Source organism: Cynocephalus volans, chromosome 2, assembly GCF_027409185.1.
Source record: "Cynocephalus volans isolate mCynVol1 chromosome 2, mCynVol1.pri, whole genome shotgun sequence".
NCBI classification, from domain to species: Eukaryota; Metazoa; Chordata; class Mammalia; order Dermoptera; family Cynocephalidae; genus Cynocephalus; species Cynocephalus volans.
The window spans coordinates 191,766,010-191,782,764 of record NC_084461.1 but is presented as its reverse complement, the minus strand read 5'-3'; positions in this window follow the sequence as shown (position 1 = coordinate 191,782,764).

The window sequence follows — 16,755 nt, the reverse complement described above, 5'->3', positions numbered from 1 at the left end:
CCACCCAAATGGAGAGAGGCTTTGGCAGAAGAGTCTTCCTTTAATTCTCCCAGAATCGGTGAACAATGGAGAATCCGAGAGATGAACACTTTCCACACAGAGTCACTCAAGCTCCTTTTTCCATTTGGTTTGCAAGGGGAATCTCCACTGGGATTTAGGGAATACATAATGAGGTTGTGCCCATCCCTAGATTGTGCACTGACAGGCCACTGGGTACAGGAAGAGCTTCTACGCATATTTATTTTCAAATGTTATCCTTTTAAGTTTCCATTTTAGTGCAGTTTAATATATATGTCAACTCAGCAGAAGAGGTACAAGATTTAGAAATGTAAAATACCTAGATGTTGGACAGTGTCTAATCAACCTTAATTTTGAATGATGTGGCACCCTCTTAAGCAATTTGGGAGTATTCTACATAATAAATGAAGACGAAACCTTGAAAACCCCTACTGAAATAATGGAGCCATCTAGAAAATAATGGAGCCATCAGTGGCTGCTAACAAACCCAGAAGAAAGAAAAGCGATGTTGTGAATCTCCTGATAGAAGGATACACCACCATCTATGAAGTGGGCTAGCTCGAAGAAGCAATGATGGACCTCAAGCATCTCTTTCTAACCACTAGTTCATAGCAAATACAGGGAATGTAGAAACATAACAAATGACACTGCAGGGATGCAAATGATAAGAGCCAGAATGATTCCATTATTTCCACTTTAAATTTTTTTCAAGGGAAAATTAAAAGGGAAGTAGATATCAGAGATATATAATCAAATGCAATGTAGACACCTTGTCTGCATCCTGACCAGAACAAACCAACTGTAATAAATAATAATAGTAATAATGGGGACAGTCAGAATGTTGAATATTACCGGGATATTTCATAAGACTATGCAATCATTTTCTTTTGGGGTGTGTGCAATGACAGTATTGTGGTTGTGTTGTTTTAAAAAGTCATTCTCATCTTTTGCAGATACACGCTAATGTATTTACAGATGAAGTGATATGGTGTCTGGATTTGCATTTCATAGGCTGGGCGGTTGGCTCAGTTGGTTAGAGCACAGTGTGATAAGACCAAGGTCAAGGGTTTGGATCCTCATACCAGCCAGCAACCAAAAAACAAAACAAAACAAAAAACAATCCACTGTGTGTAGAAATGAAACAAGATCGCCCATGAAGTGATAATTATCGAAGCTGGGTAATGGGTATGTACAAATTCATTCTACCAGTCTCTCTCTCTCTCTCTCTCTTTTTTTTTTCTTTTTATGTTGGAAATGTTTTATTTTTTAAAAATGTTTGGAGACCAGTAGCATAGACTTCAAAAATCAGCAGACATGTTACCCCAATTCTGGGCCAAATGAAGCTAAGGAACAGGTTGGCTGAGGAGGAATGAACAAATCTATTATTTGGGGGTGCACTGGCTCGGTGCCAAGCATTGGAATAAGTTCTCTCTCATGAATGAACTTGTCTTTACTCTTCACCAATTGTGGAGTATTGATATAAATAGCCCCATTTTATAGATAAGTAACTGAGGCCCATAGAGCCAAAATGATTTAACATGTGGTGCCAATATAGGAAAAGTTCAAGGTAGAATGGGGGGAGCCCTGGGCTGAGGCATCTAACTATTATGACTTTTTCTTTGTGACCTTGGACAACTACTTTTGCTCTCTGGGCCTCAGTTTCTCCAGCTGTAAGACCTAGCTAAAGGGCCAGTTTTACTCTTAGCACTTCTTCTGTGACTGCTCCACTACCTTCCCTTTGCTTCCTTTCTTCTTCTTCCCAGGAATGTGTCAGAGGCAACGTGGGGTGGAAAAAGGAGACGTTGAATCCAGGGTTTAAATTCTAGTTCTGCCTTATGCTATCTGAGTGACCTTGGCAAGTCACTTAAACTCTGTGAGCCTCACCACCCCCAAGGACAAAATAAAGAAGAAAATACTAACTACCTGTTAGCACTGCTGGAATGAATGAGACAGTAGATAAAGAGGGCCTGACTCAGAGTCCAGTGTACAGCAGGTGGTCAGGTAAATGTGGGCTCCTGCATCTACCCTCTCTCATGCTTACCCCATCCTTCCCATGGATCACCTCTCTCCTCCCTCAGATCTTGGCTGAAAGGTCACCTTCTCAGTAAGGCCTTCTCTGATCACCCTTCAAAATTAAACCTCACCATCCTCGATACCCTAACTCCATTTCCTACTTTACTTCTTCCATGTTACTCATCACAATCACACATATATTTCACCTGTTTATTTTGTTTATCATCCTTCTCTCCCCCGCTGGAATGTCCTCAGGGAAAATGATTTATTATGTGTTTGGTTCACTGCTACATCGTCAGCCCCAGATGCATAATAAGCCCTTGAGAAGTATTTGTTGAATGAATGGATAAGTTAATGAATGAATGAATGTATGAGTATCTGACCTAGTATTGGTACCTTTAGATAAGGCAAGCAAAGAACATGGCATAAGGGGCTGGCCGTTTAGCTCACTTGGGAGAGCATGGTGCTGCTAACACCAGGGTGACAGCTTCAGATCCTTGTGCCAGCCAGCCACAAAAACAAAAAACAAAAAACAAACAAAAAATCTCTTCAAAGAACATGACATAGATTTTGCATAGAGTTGCTGATCCACAGGTGCTTTGATTTTCAATTTGCTGCCACTCCAGAATCCACTGAGGTTATTCTGTTCAACTTTAAACTACATTCTATTTACCTGTGAGTGTTCTGACAGTTTCCAGCTTTCTTATTTCTGGCTGTACCGTAAATCAGCCTCCAAATACCTGTCCCAGTGACTCAGAGTTCCTTACACTGTATTTCACTAAGGAACGTGAGTGGTGCTGTCCTGGGGCCATTGCAACTTCCCTTCTGTGAGTGGAGGCGTCTAAGTGCTCTGTTTAAAGGCGAGCTCCCGACTTAAACTTTGTGAAGGGATTACCCAATGCTAAGTTAGGACTTGTCAATGGATCCTTTGGGGCAAAAGAGTTGCAGTGCTGTTTACAAGGGGTTGTTGAAGGAGAAAGGGAGGCAGGGATCCTTTTTCTAGGTAGAAAAACTGAGGTTTTAGATGCACCAGAGCTGCCCAGAACTTTGCCCCAGAGGTGGAGTGTGGGTGTGTTGGAATAGAGGTATTGATGGACACTTTTGAGAGAAACTTCCCTCCCCAGGCCCTGTCTCTGAGCCAAAATCAACCCAAGCTAGACCTCGCTTCCTCCTGGGCCACTGGGAAATAGTTCTTGAAATGTCGTTCAGAGAACAGATTACTTATTCCAAACACCTATCTCTCTGCTCGGCTCAGAATTTCAGCAGATAGCACCAGCTTTCAAAACTGCCTCTTGCTGGTGAGAATCCTCCTCCAGGGACAGAAACATCAGTCAGTCCCTCTGCAATTCAGGGGTCCTTTCCCTGGTGTCTTCCAAAGGCTCATGGGGTGTGGGGGTTTATGGATAGAATTCACAGATCTGTGAATTTGGATGGGGAAGATAAATCACACTTTCATTTTCACTAAACTCATGGTGAAGTCAGTATTTCCTTTCATTGTGAATGCAGACTTGAAACCAGAGGGGGAATTAGCTGTGTTGTGAGTCAATCACCAGTAGAAATCACAGGGGTTTTCATATTACATTTCAGGTGTGACTGAGATCCTGAAATATTGTTGTGCTCATCCCAACCTCAAAAGTACCTTAGAACTTATACTAGATTTTGTTATTTAATGCACTCATAAAGACCATATTGCTACTCTACCTCAAATATGGGTTTCTTTTAAATTTTTATATTGCTGTTATTTAAAATTGCAATCCTATGTTTTTTTTAAAAAAGATTATTCTGAGAAGGTATCCATAGTTGTCACCAAACTGCCCTAGGGGTCCATGGCACAAAATTGTGGTGAGGCCCTTTCCAGATAGTGGAGAAAATGCAACCAAAGGTCCAACCAGGATTCTGAGACTAAGAGGGCAGCAGAGCCTAGAGACCAAAATCTGAACACATGATCTATAATGCTACTATGCTATTAATAGGCTCTACAAAAACACATTGACCAGTGCTCCCCCAAATGTCAGAAGGGTATGAATACAGAAACTGAACATGGCTTTACATGGCATTCAATCTTAGAAAAAGCAAACGATTTCCCTGTCCATTCTATTTCAATCCTTCCCATTACATTCAGTCTCATTTTAGTGCTAATCTGTCTTTAACACCTTTCTAACAGTTGCTGACCTCTATCACTATCAGAGAATGGACCTCAAGCTCACAGCTTTCTTTACATGGCTTATCATTCCCTTCTAATTCTGAGAAGTGAGACATTGTTCAATTTATGGTACCCATATAAAGTTTTCATTTTCAACAAAGCAGGTGCTTTGAAAAAGTGAGTAGATTATTAAAATATATGTTAGGGAACTAAAATGTTAATGTGCAGCCTCTTCCCCGCATCCCATCCTCATTTTACCAATAAGGTAATAGAGGCCCATATATGCCCAATGCCTGATTATCAGGCCAAGTTCTAGGACTTTTGCTGTGGCTTCTCTGGTAGCTGGTGGCCTGCAGTCTGCCCCCTCTCAGCCCTCCTAGACCTCTGTGGGGCCTGGGGTAGGAAATCAGGGACTCACAGTTCCCAGCGTGGGTGTCAAACATCCCTTCTGAGTGCCCTGGCTCCAGGGTCTCCAGTCCTGAAGGGCCCAGCTGAGTGGGGCTTTCATCAGCCTCTGAGAGGTGGCAACAAGTTTCAGGGCAGGGTGCCTGCTGCCCACCACCCCCACTTCTGCAGACCAGGCAGAGAGCTGGGAAGACTGGGAACAAGATTCCAGAGGCATCTGGATGTTATCAGTCACTCAACTGTCTGGCCAGTGGGGTGAGGTGGGGCTGGTGGCAGGGGGCAAAAACTGGCTGGAGGGTAGAGTGAGCAATCCCACACAGATTCCTGGGGCCAGACCCAGCTCCTGGGAGGAGGGGGAGGGAGACTGTGAGGAGCTAGATGCAAACCCTGCACCCTGCCCAGCCTGCATTAGGCGACAGCACCAAAGGCAGCTGGAAGTCAATGATGATATTTGTCTGACAGAGGAAATGGAGAGGGAGGGGTTGGTGGACAGAGGGGTGAGGGGACAGCCAGTGTGCTCCACTGGGCAGCACTGGAGAACAGCAACAGGGAAGGTGGGGGTGGGCAAAGCTCACCCTCTGGCCCACTTGAAGATTCCTGCTTCAAAACTAACCCTGATGGCTTCCAGACAAGTCGGCACCAAGGGTCATTTCTGGAGGCTGTAAGTGCTGTCGATAGCAGCTGTAGGGACAGGTGTAAATCTGTCCATGCATTCCTCCCGCCACCCCTCCCAGCTCTCTGCACCTGAAGCAGGTCCCATTTATTACTGCAAGCCTTTTCGGGAGACCCAAACACACACACACACACATCCACGGATGTGCACGCTCACAGTGAACGCTTGGCCTGCCCTGTGGGCACCTTTTTTTTTTTTTTTTAGTGCTCCTTTAAAGAAAACTCTATCAGCTGTTTGTTAAAGCAAAGCAAACACAAGCCTTTGCAATTACAAACAAAAAAAAAAAGAAAGAAAAAAGAAAAGGAAAGGAAAAGAAATGCTTTTATTTGCTACCATTAAAACGTCCCTTTTTAAAAAAACCTTCCTTGGCACGAAAGATGGGCTGTGGTTTATCTGAACTAATTGGAGTGATGAGTTGGTGGACCAGGGACGACTTCACCTTAAGCAGGCCTCTTTCTAGTATCTAACTCTTCTCATCTATCACCAGCCTCCCTTGGTTGAACAAAGACCTTTTTTTCCCCAGGGGAGAGAGGAGGCTGCTCCCTACCACCCCCAGCCCATTACTCTCTAACCAGCAGGTGCATTTAGGAATGCTACCTCCTCAATCTGACCAAATGCACTCTGGGAATCTGGAGGACTCTGGGGAATACCATTCCCTTTTATTGGCCAAATAGAGACTCCACCAACCACACCTTCCTGGTGGGTTTGAGTGATGGTGCATTGGGGGAGGAGAGAGCCTCTATACAAAGCCACTGGCAAAGACAAAAATGCAGTCTTTCCCCCAAACGCTCAGCAAAACACTCCCCCACCCTCTACCCCAAAGGCCTTGTGGGGGGACCATGGAAACTCCTAATGAATAACTTATCTCCTAAGTTGCTAGTATCTGATGCTTTATATGGTTTTGAAAACCATATTCCCTGAGGGCTGGAGGCTACTTCCGGAATTGCTTGGTTTGAGTAACTCAATCATGATTTAATGGAGGCATTTACGGTGTGCTAAATAATCTTATAGTATGTTAAGTAATACATCAAGAGGGTGAGCCGGGGCAGCTGGGCTACCCCAGGCCCTGCTGGGATATCCATTTCCCACTGTCTTTCTTCTGTATCCTTTTGTCCATTCCTTTTCCAAGCTCCTTCCTTATTTCCCACTTTCTCTGCCTCTGGTTGCCTCTCTCTTTGTTTCTTGTGTCTGTGTATATCTCTCTTTCTCTCTCCTTCATCTCTCCTCCCCTCTATGCCTCTCCCAGTCTGTCTGGGTGTATAAGGATCTCTTTCCATCTCTCAGTGTCTGTCTTCCTCCTTCCTTCTCCCCAAGCACCCTCCCTCTTACACTCTCTCTCCCCCAGTCCTCTCATTGTCCTTTTCCACCTTACTTCTGTCCTTTTTCATCTCTCTCCTTCCTCTCTCCTTCTTCACCACCCCCCCACCACCTCTCAGGCCAGGGAGAAGGGGTCACAGCTCTTGCCCCTGTGGCTCTTTATTGCCCCAGGTGAGTGAGAAAGTGGACAGTGTGCTCCTGCTACTGACTAGGAGCTGGGTGACTGCAGTCTGGCTCTGGGACTGGGGACATCAGTCACACACAGCTGCACTGAGAGCAAGAGGCCTCCAGGGCCCACCCAGGAGTAACAAATCCCTTCTGGTCCTGGTCATATGCAGCCCTCTCCTCATTTGTAGGGTCATCATTGCTGGAGGCCCCACCAGGGACACTCCAAGCACCCACCTAATGTTCCTTCATTCTCCACAAGCTCGTTTACTTCAACAGATCTGAGAATTTCCTCTTCCCCCCACCTTCACTTCAGGTGATGGAAACACAGAGTGGGGATGGTGGAAAAAATATTGGATTAGATCGAAGTCAGGACACCTGGTCTCTAAGCCCAGCTGGGACACTAACTCCAGTGCAAGGGGAGGAAGGGAGCACTTTACCTCTGAGATTCCTCACAGTTTTGAGATCCTGAGATTTTTAGAAAGGAGCCCACAGAAGGCTTAATGAGAGTACTTCAAAAAATTCATAGAAAAATTCATTTCTTTTAATTCTATTTTTCCACGAACTTTTTGAAGTACCCTTGTACATGTTAGGCAGTCTTCTAAGGGTGTGTATTTTATATCTATCTATCTATCTATCTATCTATCTATCTATCTATCTATCTATCTATCTATCTATCTATCTATCTCAGTTTATATGTATACATATATGCACACACAAGGGTACTTCAAAAAGTTCATGGAAAGATTCATATTATCTTTTAGTTCTATTTTTCCAGGAACTTTTAAAAGTATTCATATATATATATATGAGCTGAAGCACAGACAGTTTAATGTGCCCAAACAACTAATGATTAATGAGCACTTACTATGTGCCAGGGGTTGAGCTAAGAAATGTACACACATGATCCCATTTACTCCTTGCAATGGTCCTCTGTGGTGGGGTCTGTTAGCCCCATTTTTCAGAGGAGGCAACTGAGGCTTGGACAGGTTAATAGACTCATCCAAAGTTCCAGGGATCTAATACAATATGCCATGTCCTCAGTTCCAAACGCTCATTGGGATGTGTGCCAACATTTTGCTGGAACCCACTGACCAGATCTACAAAAGTACCGATACCAGTAGCAATCACAACGGAGCAGTCAGAAGCCAGACACACAAGGAGCCAGTGCTGCCGGCACCTGAGTATGCACCTGCTGGATAGGATCTGGCTTGTCCTAGCCTACAGGTGCAGCACAGCGCACCAGCGCTGCCAACTGAGCTCCACCAGGCTGTGAGCCCCTTAGGGGAGACTGGGGTCACGGGAGTGGGTGGGTTCTATTCCTAGTGTGAAAGGCGAAACATTCCAAGTGTTTCTTCTCTTCTGCACATAGAAATGGGTAAAAGTCCACGGAGAGAGGTGAACTGGAAAGCGCGCGGACGTCAGGCGGCAGTGGTTCAGAGTCTGAACCTTCTCCACACACACGAACTGCGGTCCTGCCACCAACCAATCCACTCGCCGTTCCTCCTCCCCAGCGGTTTCGTCCGTCTCTTCTCTTATCCGAAAACAGAGGGGAAACTGAGGCCCAGAGAAGCTGGCTCCGAGCTCGTGCGGGAAGCTCGCCAAACTCTTGCGTGCGCGCCAGGCAAGGCTGCGGCGAGCGGAAACCACAGTCCCGGGCCTCCTGCGAGCAGCGGGAAGCGAAGCCAAGCGCGCGCAGCCACCTCGGGGCCTTGAGCGAAGCCAAAGTCGGTCAAGCGGGCAAAGGAAGAAAGAAGAACGCAGTTCTTGGCTGCTGTTCGAAACGTATGCATTTTCCGAATCATCGGCGGGAGTCTTTACTAGAACCTCAAGGATGGGCCTAGGGGAGAGGCCATGGGTCTGCAGGGCAGAAAGGCGCGGAATCAGACCAAGTTTGCTTCTGTAGCTCGACCCTGTTGACCGCAGATAAATGTCTACGCAGCTCCAAGCCGCGAGACGTAGGGCAGCTATGTGGATAATTGGAAGAAAGAGGGGGAGATTCTGCCCTCAACTTTAGAGTCTGAATTCGATGTGCATTCGGGGAAAGAAAGACGGAAAGACGTGTAGGAGGGAGAAAGAAAGAGACCAAAGCAGAGACAGAGACAGCGAGACAGAAAGAAGCGAGAGAAATACAAAGAAACCAAGAGAGATTCTGGCTTTAGAGCCTAGCTGAAGGCAGGGAAATTCCGGCGACCCTCGTCCTGTCCATAAACATTTAGTGCCAGGCCAGGTCAGGAGGACACGTGATCCCTTAGGGCCCTCGCGGGGCCAAGCGGCAGGCACCGAATGACCGGCTAGAGGGTGGAACCATCAGCCTCGCCTCCCCTTTGCTGTGTGACTCCAGGAAAATGGCCCTACCTCTCTGAGCACCAAGTACCGCCCCTTTAGTTCAGGGAAGAGCAACCAGAACTTACAGCAAAAAGGTCTAGAAATAAGTGGGTTTACGATTTGTGCCTCCCCCTCCCTTCTTCCTAACAGCTGCTTTGAAGAAAACACCAGGATCTTTGCTGCCTTGGTTGATGGGGAGTGACTAAAGGAAGCGCTTGGGGAGGAATGTAAGGTAAGAATACAGCAGGCGCCTAATAATTGCTCATGCGTTGCAAATCTGCCTTAATTTTAAGTTCCTGCTTGAGGACACTGGTCACCCGTTACCAAGTTCAGGTCATGCATCTCAGAGTGTTCTCCTAAGCACCGCCAGAAGCCCGGATCCAAGGTGTCCCAAGGGTGAAGAGTAATAACCAAGAACACGCAGCAGGTCTTTGGGCTCCAAAGCCAGTGCTCATTTCCACTCTGTTTCCCTAAATCAAAGATTCCCGACATCCCCAGAACCCTCTCCAAACCACCCAACCCCAGAGGCTGACAGGTTGAGGCTGGGGCTTTAGGGAGAGGGATGTCCCGGGACGAGAGGGCTGCTGCAGGAATAGAAGACAGAGCCCCAGTAAGAAACCCAGACAAAGTTGAGGGAGCAGGAGAGAAACTGGGAGTAAGGGATGGTAATGACCAAGACCGAAAAGGGAAGAGAGAAGTGAGAGGGAGAAGGAAGGGAGGAATGGGGGCGGGGGGGGGGGGTAGAGAAGGGAAAGAGCCCATGAGAGCGAACAGGAGCCCAGCCCCAGGCGTCCGAGTCGTGTTCCCCGCCGCTCCCCACCTGGCCCACGGGGAGCGCCCCACTGGCCGATTTGGCTTGCACAAAACCCACGCCCCAGGAGCCTTTGCCAGGCCGCTGGGGCTTGATTCATTTCTTGACTAATTAACTGGAAGCTACCTCGCCCCTTCATTCAGGGCCCAATTAATTCGCCGCGGGCGGTGGGGGGGGGGCTGTGCTGCGGAGGCGCCCGCCTGGAGCCCCTTTGTGAAGGGCTGTCTGGGCCATATTGATTCTACACACACACACACACACACACACACACACACACACACACACACACACACACACACTTCCCCCTCTTTCCTTCATACAAAAAAAAAAAAATCTTGAAAGGTATGGATTTCCAGAGTTTAAGAAGTTTCATCAGACTGGCAACCTGCCCCCCCAGCCCCCCACACACATACACACCAATTGCATTTTGCTTCTGGAAGGAAGGGACCAAAGGATGAAGGCAGTTTCCACCTACTGTGTGTGGGCTAGCACCCGACTTCAACTGCCTTGTTAAAAGCCCGGTGATTAGTTAGTTAACTAGACAGGTCCTAGATTGAATCCCAGCTCCATAACAGACTACCTGTGAGACTTCGAGAGGGTCATTGTATCTCTCTTCGTGTCTCAGTTTCCCCATCTGGAAAATGAAGATCACTGCCTCCTAGGATTGTTATATTTGATGAGCTGATGTGTGAAAATACTCTTAGAAAACTACCATACTTGTTAGTATTTCACAAATGTCTTCTCCGATAAATTGTATTTTATAACAAATTCATTTCTCAGGTGAGGAACCAGGAGCTCAGGAGAGTAGACCCACTGCCAAATGGCCCGGGTGTCTGATTCCAAGGCTAAGAGGTTCAAGAACAAAATCTACCAGTGAGCTTTGAAGATTCCACGACTCGATGGTAAGGCGAAAGCTAAGCAGGAGAGAGTGGGGGGTGCGCCCTGGGCGTGATGTACCCAGAGGCTCACCTGAATGGGGCTTGAGGCTTCTGCCCATTCACTCACCCTCATCCTCCCTCCGGTTCAGTAACGACGCTGGGAGCGAGAAACCCTAAATCCCGAAATCTTTTGGGTGGAACCCAGCGCGCAAAACCAATGAGATTTCAACCAAAGAGATGAGGTCTGCGTCGATTGTATTGACCTCACGGTGGGCCGACTTGCCTCCTTCATCGATCAATCGAACGAAGTCTAGGACAAAAATATAGACGAAAGGAAATCACAGGCGTCTTTGCAAAGCTGGTGGGAAGTGGCCCAGCTGCTGCAGGGGGGCGCGCGGGTGACCCAAACAGGTTCCACTCCCACACAGCGCCTCAGGAAAACGAGCTTCTCACCGCATTCCCCCTTATTCGATCATTGATTCATTTTTTTTTTTAGTTCTAGTCTATCTTTAAAACAAAAGTTAAACAAGAATTAATTTATTTAGTCAATCAACAAACTTTTGATGAACACACAGCATGTGCCAGAGACAGCACTGGGTATTGGGGTACTAATCGAGGGAGGGTTCTGTACAGACGTATAAAACCCTGGCTGGGGAGGGGTTATAGAAAACTCTTTGCTTTCACTTTTTTACAATGGATTTTGGGCGAGACTCCCTAGCTGTCTATTCCGCAGTTTCCTGTGTGTGGAGAGCCGCGGTACTGCCCACTAGTAGGCAAGGTGTACGCGCGGAATGGAAGAAACGGACGGGAGGTCTAGAGGTTAGATCCTCTGGGCTCGGAGATATGGCGAGCATATCGGGAAAGTCCTTTGCGCAAGGGCAGGTGTAGAATCTGGTACCCGCCTATGCCAGGCGCCCGCAGTGACCTCGCCGGCCTGGTCGGTAGCGCCATCGAGGTTTCTGGGGTTCCCAGAGGTTGCCTGCTCCAGGGAGTAAAAACCACCCAGTCCCATCTCTCAATAGCGCGCAAAAAACCGGATTGAGTTCGGTCTTTCTGCCCTGAGACCTTGAACTTAAGCCCTTTCCAACACCCTCCCCCCCCCCCCCCCCCCGTCTCACTTTTCCTCATCTTCAAAATGGAAATAATGTATGTTTACCACCGTGAACAAAACGCAGGACTGTAAGCATCAAGCCAGAGAGGACTCATCTCAGGATTACCCCCTGTCCTTATCACTTCGCAGAATATCTGGCCCGTGAAGCCTCTCAGCAAATATTTGTGGAATGACTGAGTGGATTTTTCTATCCACTATACCGACCTTCTCTTCTCACTACCATTTGAGAATAGGTCTGCTTTTCATTGTCTTGCTTTACATGCAGAATCCATCTGGGGGAGCAGCTAATTAGTTTGATAGTAGTTTTTGTTTGTTTTTTAATGCACTTTGGAAGCAGTCACTTGTTTTTCAGATTCAGGGATAATGTCCCTTTTAGTTTCCTTCTCTCCCTTTCCTCCTTGACTTTCATTTCTGTTGAGTGATAACTGATTGAGCACCTAACAGTTGTTACTAAATACTGTGATGATAGTTGGAGATATGATGAATTCCACCCCTCTAGGACCTCACAAAATAGGAGACCTAATATTAGATGCTCCTACCCACACCATGTAGCCTATCCGTTTGGTTTGGGTTGATTATCTCCACCCCCACCCCCCAACTTTTAAAGTAACTTTTGACAAGATCATAAAGTTGAAGGCAGTGCCTGGTACACAGTACAAATTCAGCAAGTGTTGGATGAATTTATTCTTCTCAATATCGTAGCCGACAACTCCTCTTTTGGCTGTGGAACAGCTGGTCTGAAGTCTTAATTACCTTGACCCGAAAGCTGATCTGACCAAGGGGAGTGTCCTGTCCCCAAGCGGTCCTAGACGCCATGAGATTGCACTGCATCCTAGCCCTGTGGTTCCCAATTCCAGGTACAAGTCAGATTGGTCCCTGGGTAACCAGCCATTCCAGTTTCCACCCATCAGATTGGGGCGGACTGGCACCGGACTGGCCTTTGCAAAAAGGGGTGCGGTTCTTGAGGTTCCAAAATCCATGTACCCTTTGCGCATCTCCATATCTACCTGGCTGTCCTCCTTTCCAGAGCATTCTCCCCCGAAACACACAGTCACAAACCCCTTTCTCTGTAAACAGGAGCTAGTACAGGTGGAGCCTTAGAAATGAGGCTCTAGTTTGCCTTGAGAAACCTTTTCTCCCACTTTGGAGCTCGAGCGGCCTCTCTTGCTCCAACTTCCAGATGTGGCAGTCTGGGAGACCTTCTCCCACCCTAGCCTCCAGGAACAGCTTCGGCCTCCTGGCGTATCCGCAGTGCTACCGCTGAGGCTCGATACTGAGGCCTCACCCCAACCCAGAGCGTCGACGGAGATTCGCTCAGGCACTGTAGGGCACAAGTAGGACGACTGTCCGCCAGCCACGTCTCCCCCGAGCGCCATCCAGCGGAGAAACGGCAAGGTCGCCTTCGGCAAAGGTTCCTGGCCAGCCTCCCCAGAAGGGAGGTGGTGGAGGTTTCCAAGAGAGAAGCGGTCCCTTTCTCCACCTCATCCGCCGAAGGTAGGGCACCTCCATCTCTACGCCTCCTCATGTCCTCCCCACTCTGCTTAAGACTGATTCGGGTTCACCTAACGTTCAAGTCCCCCCTTTTATTTATGTGCAACATGTGCACTGGACAGGGAATTTTTAAATGCAGGAGAGACAAAAAAAAAAAAAAAAAAGAAAAAGAAAAAGAAAAGAAAGAAAAAAAAAAAAAAGAAAAACAAGTGTTTGCACCACCGCTTCCTGGAAACTTTCTTGCTGTGGCTCGGAGGTTCATCCCGAGCTGGGTGACGCTGGCATCTCTCTTCACTGCGGACAAGTTACGTCCTGCTCCCTCATTCTACACGTATGACCTTATCCTGGCTGGAGTCAGGCGCCTTGACTTCCCGCCCTTGCTTGCCACGCAGGCTATTAAACTTCCTCCCTGAGGCCCCGGTGGGTGTCAGTCCCCCTGGTAATAGGTCTCCAGAGTGACAACTTAGCGTACACCAAATCCTAAATGCAAAGGGAAAAAAACCGCCACTCTTCGTAGACCCGTAATGTTATCGCTAATTTTTTGGAAAAGTGCCTGTGTACACACATATTACATATATTATTGAGCGAGTTAGTGGGAGACTAAAAACACTGAACAACAGTTGGGGGGGGCATATTCTCCAATTCCCTGGTAATTTGTAACAGACAGACTTTACTGTTCTTAGAGAAAAGGAGTAAATGTGTAGCTACAAAACAAATTTAACTCTGTCTATATTGATCATATAGGAGTCTGCCGTAGGGTGTGATTGCAATGCATTTTTAAATCTGAGATTTAATTTTATACTCTGGGCTACTTGGAATGTCCATATGTACACACTTGTACCCACAAAGAACATTTTAGAAACACACATGCATATTCTTTTACATTTAAATAATGCAATGGAATATAGCCTTAAAGTTGGACCCATACAAGGCTCAGTAAGCTCTCCAAGCCTTAGCAAGATCTAAACTGAAGTTCTAAGAAGGATCGTGGCTCAGCTCTCCTCCAGATTCAGTCTGAGGCAATCTAATATCACAACCAGAGGTAATTTCCTTTGCCCCTTATTTCTTCTTCATCCAATCACAATAGCTCAAAAACTTATCCCTGTTATTTAGAAATCTATCCCACTCCCTTAAAAAAAAATTATAACTTGCAGTCAAAAGGCCTTTCATTGACTCCAACAATTCTCGAATGGAGAAATGAAATAGAGAAGCCTGTCCCAGTTATTCACGGCATTAATACACGAACATAAAAGTGAACACAACATCATATTTTAACTTGTCTACTAGAAAAACCCGAACTCTGCCTCATCGTCCTTCCTTCTCCCGCCTTTTCTCAAAAGGACTATAGTCATGGGGTGCACGGGTCGGGGGGGGGGGATGGAAACGAAGTCGCCTGGAAGGGGGTAAAAATCTCGAGGCATTATTTACACCTGCAAACTTTGGATGGCTGTATTCGCCCCAATTGGCTTAATTGTAAATCTTTTCCGCATGGCCCCAACTCCTGGACTGAGCGTCTGGGTTTAATAATGTGCCTCGGCACCCCAGCAGGGCCGACCTGAAAAGAGAGAATCCCCCCGCCCCACCCCCACTCAGCTTAGAAGTAATTAGAGCAGTCACCCCCACCCCCTCCAAACCATGCTTGAGGTACCAGAAGACCAGACTCAGACATGTGGGGAACTCATATTTGACCATCTGAAGACAAGAGGAGCCGTTGCTAGAGCCAATGTACCCTCCAAGGCAGAAGTGGGAGGCAACGTTCCCTCCCTCCCCACCTCCTGCGGGTTGGCCTTGCAGGGGGGCGAGTGAAAAAGAGGGGCTTCTACGCGAGAAGCGAGAGACAGACTCAACCCCCCTGGCTGACAGCTTGGGGTTGACCTGTTTCTAGAGCTCGCTGCAAAGAAAGCATGTAAAAACATACCCCAGCGGTGGGGGAGGAGCACGCTGCCTTCACCCCCCTCCCCGCTCGGCTCACGAAGACTCTCTTCTCCTCAGCTGCTTCTCTCCGAGCCTCTGCTTTTCTCCCAGGAGGCGATTTCCTTGCAATGGCTTTCCCACCACTTTGAGAGACAGGGAGTCCTATATTTCTTTTTCATTTTTGGTACCTCCCCCATCTTTGTCATTTCCCCCTCCCCATTTAGGTTCTGCAAGCGGAGGAGGAAGTCAGGTAGGAATCAAAAAAAAAAAAAAAGTCATAATGCACGTTGGCAGGGGCGAGGTAGGTAAATGGCTTCTAACTGAATTCCTGCAATCTTGGTTTTAGTTCTCCCCAAAGAGAAGAGCTGCGCTTCTCGGACCGGGTCCGCCGCGCTTTCTCCGTCCCCCGGCGACGCCCGCCCCGCCCCGCCCCGGTAGCCGGAGAGAGAAGGCGGCAACCAGCGCAGGGCTACCTGCTCGCAGTGCGCGGCTCCCGACACTGTCGGGACCTGGTGGCCACCGAGGGCCGGGGAAGGCCCGCCTGTCTGAGAACTCTTTGCTCTCCCGCGGGCCAGCGCGGCGTCTGGGGCACGATCCAAGCCCCGTCGCCCTCCGCCCCGGGCGCGCGCGAGTGTGATCCGAGGCAGTGAGTTTCTTCTCGGGTCCGCGCTCCGCGAGGCCTGGATCCGCACCGCCGCGCGTCCGGCTTCCGTCTTCGGAACCAGGGCGAGGCGGGGAAGCTACGTGGAGCCCCCTGGGGCTGAAACGACCTTCTGGGGCGCTCTGGGCTATGGCCAATCCCAGCTCCTTCCTGGGGCCCGAAGTCTTCCTTTCCCAAGGGAAATAAGGAAAGGGCGCTTCGAGAGAAGGCGAGGGCAGGTCCCCGGCCCGGGAAGGCCGTCCCTCTCTGCCCGCTGCCCGCCGCAAGGGTTTTCAGTATTTGGCTCGGAGATGAAACGAATCGAGGCCTGAGCGCCAGCAAAAGTAACTCTTGGGAAAAGCGCTCTGAGTTCCAAACATTCTATGTGTGTGTGTGTCTCTGCCTCCCTCTCTCCTTCCTCTAAAAGATAAATACAATTTTTTAAAAAGGAAGAAAAGAGAAACGTCCCTAACTGTCGTGTGCTTAAACTCCAAGCTAGAAACTTTTAAGAGCTTTCTGGGATCGCTCAGACTACAACCTTCGCCTAAACCTTTACTCAAATTCGGACAGAGAGAACAGTCCCTTCCAGTCGGCAACGATGACTCGCTGGATATTCTACAAGACTTAGGGCATTACTGAACATGGCAGGATTTGTTATGTATTCTTTGGAGGCAGGGATTCTTGGGTTGGGACTCAAAATAAGGTCGCATTGTTGAGCTCTCTAGTTTCTTTTGCTGATGTGGGGGAGGAGGCTCTTCAGATTTCAAGTAATTAAGACTGACACAGAGGTGCAGCTACACCTCTGCCCCGTTATCTGGGTGACCATGGCACAGGGTCAGTGATCACAC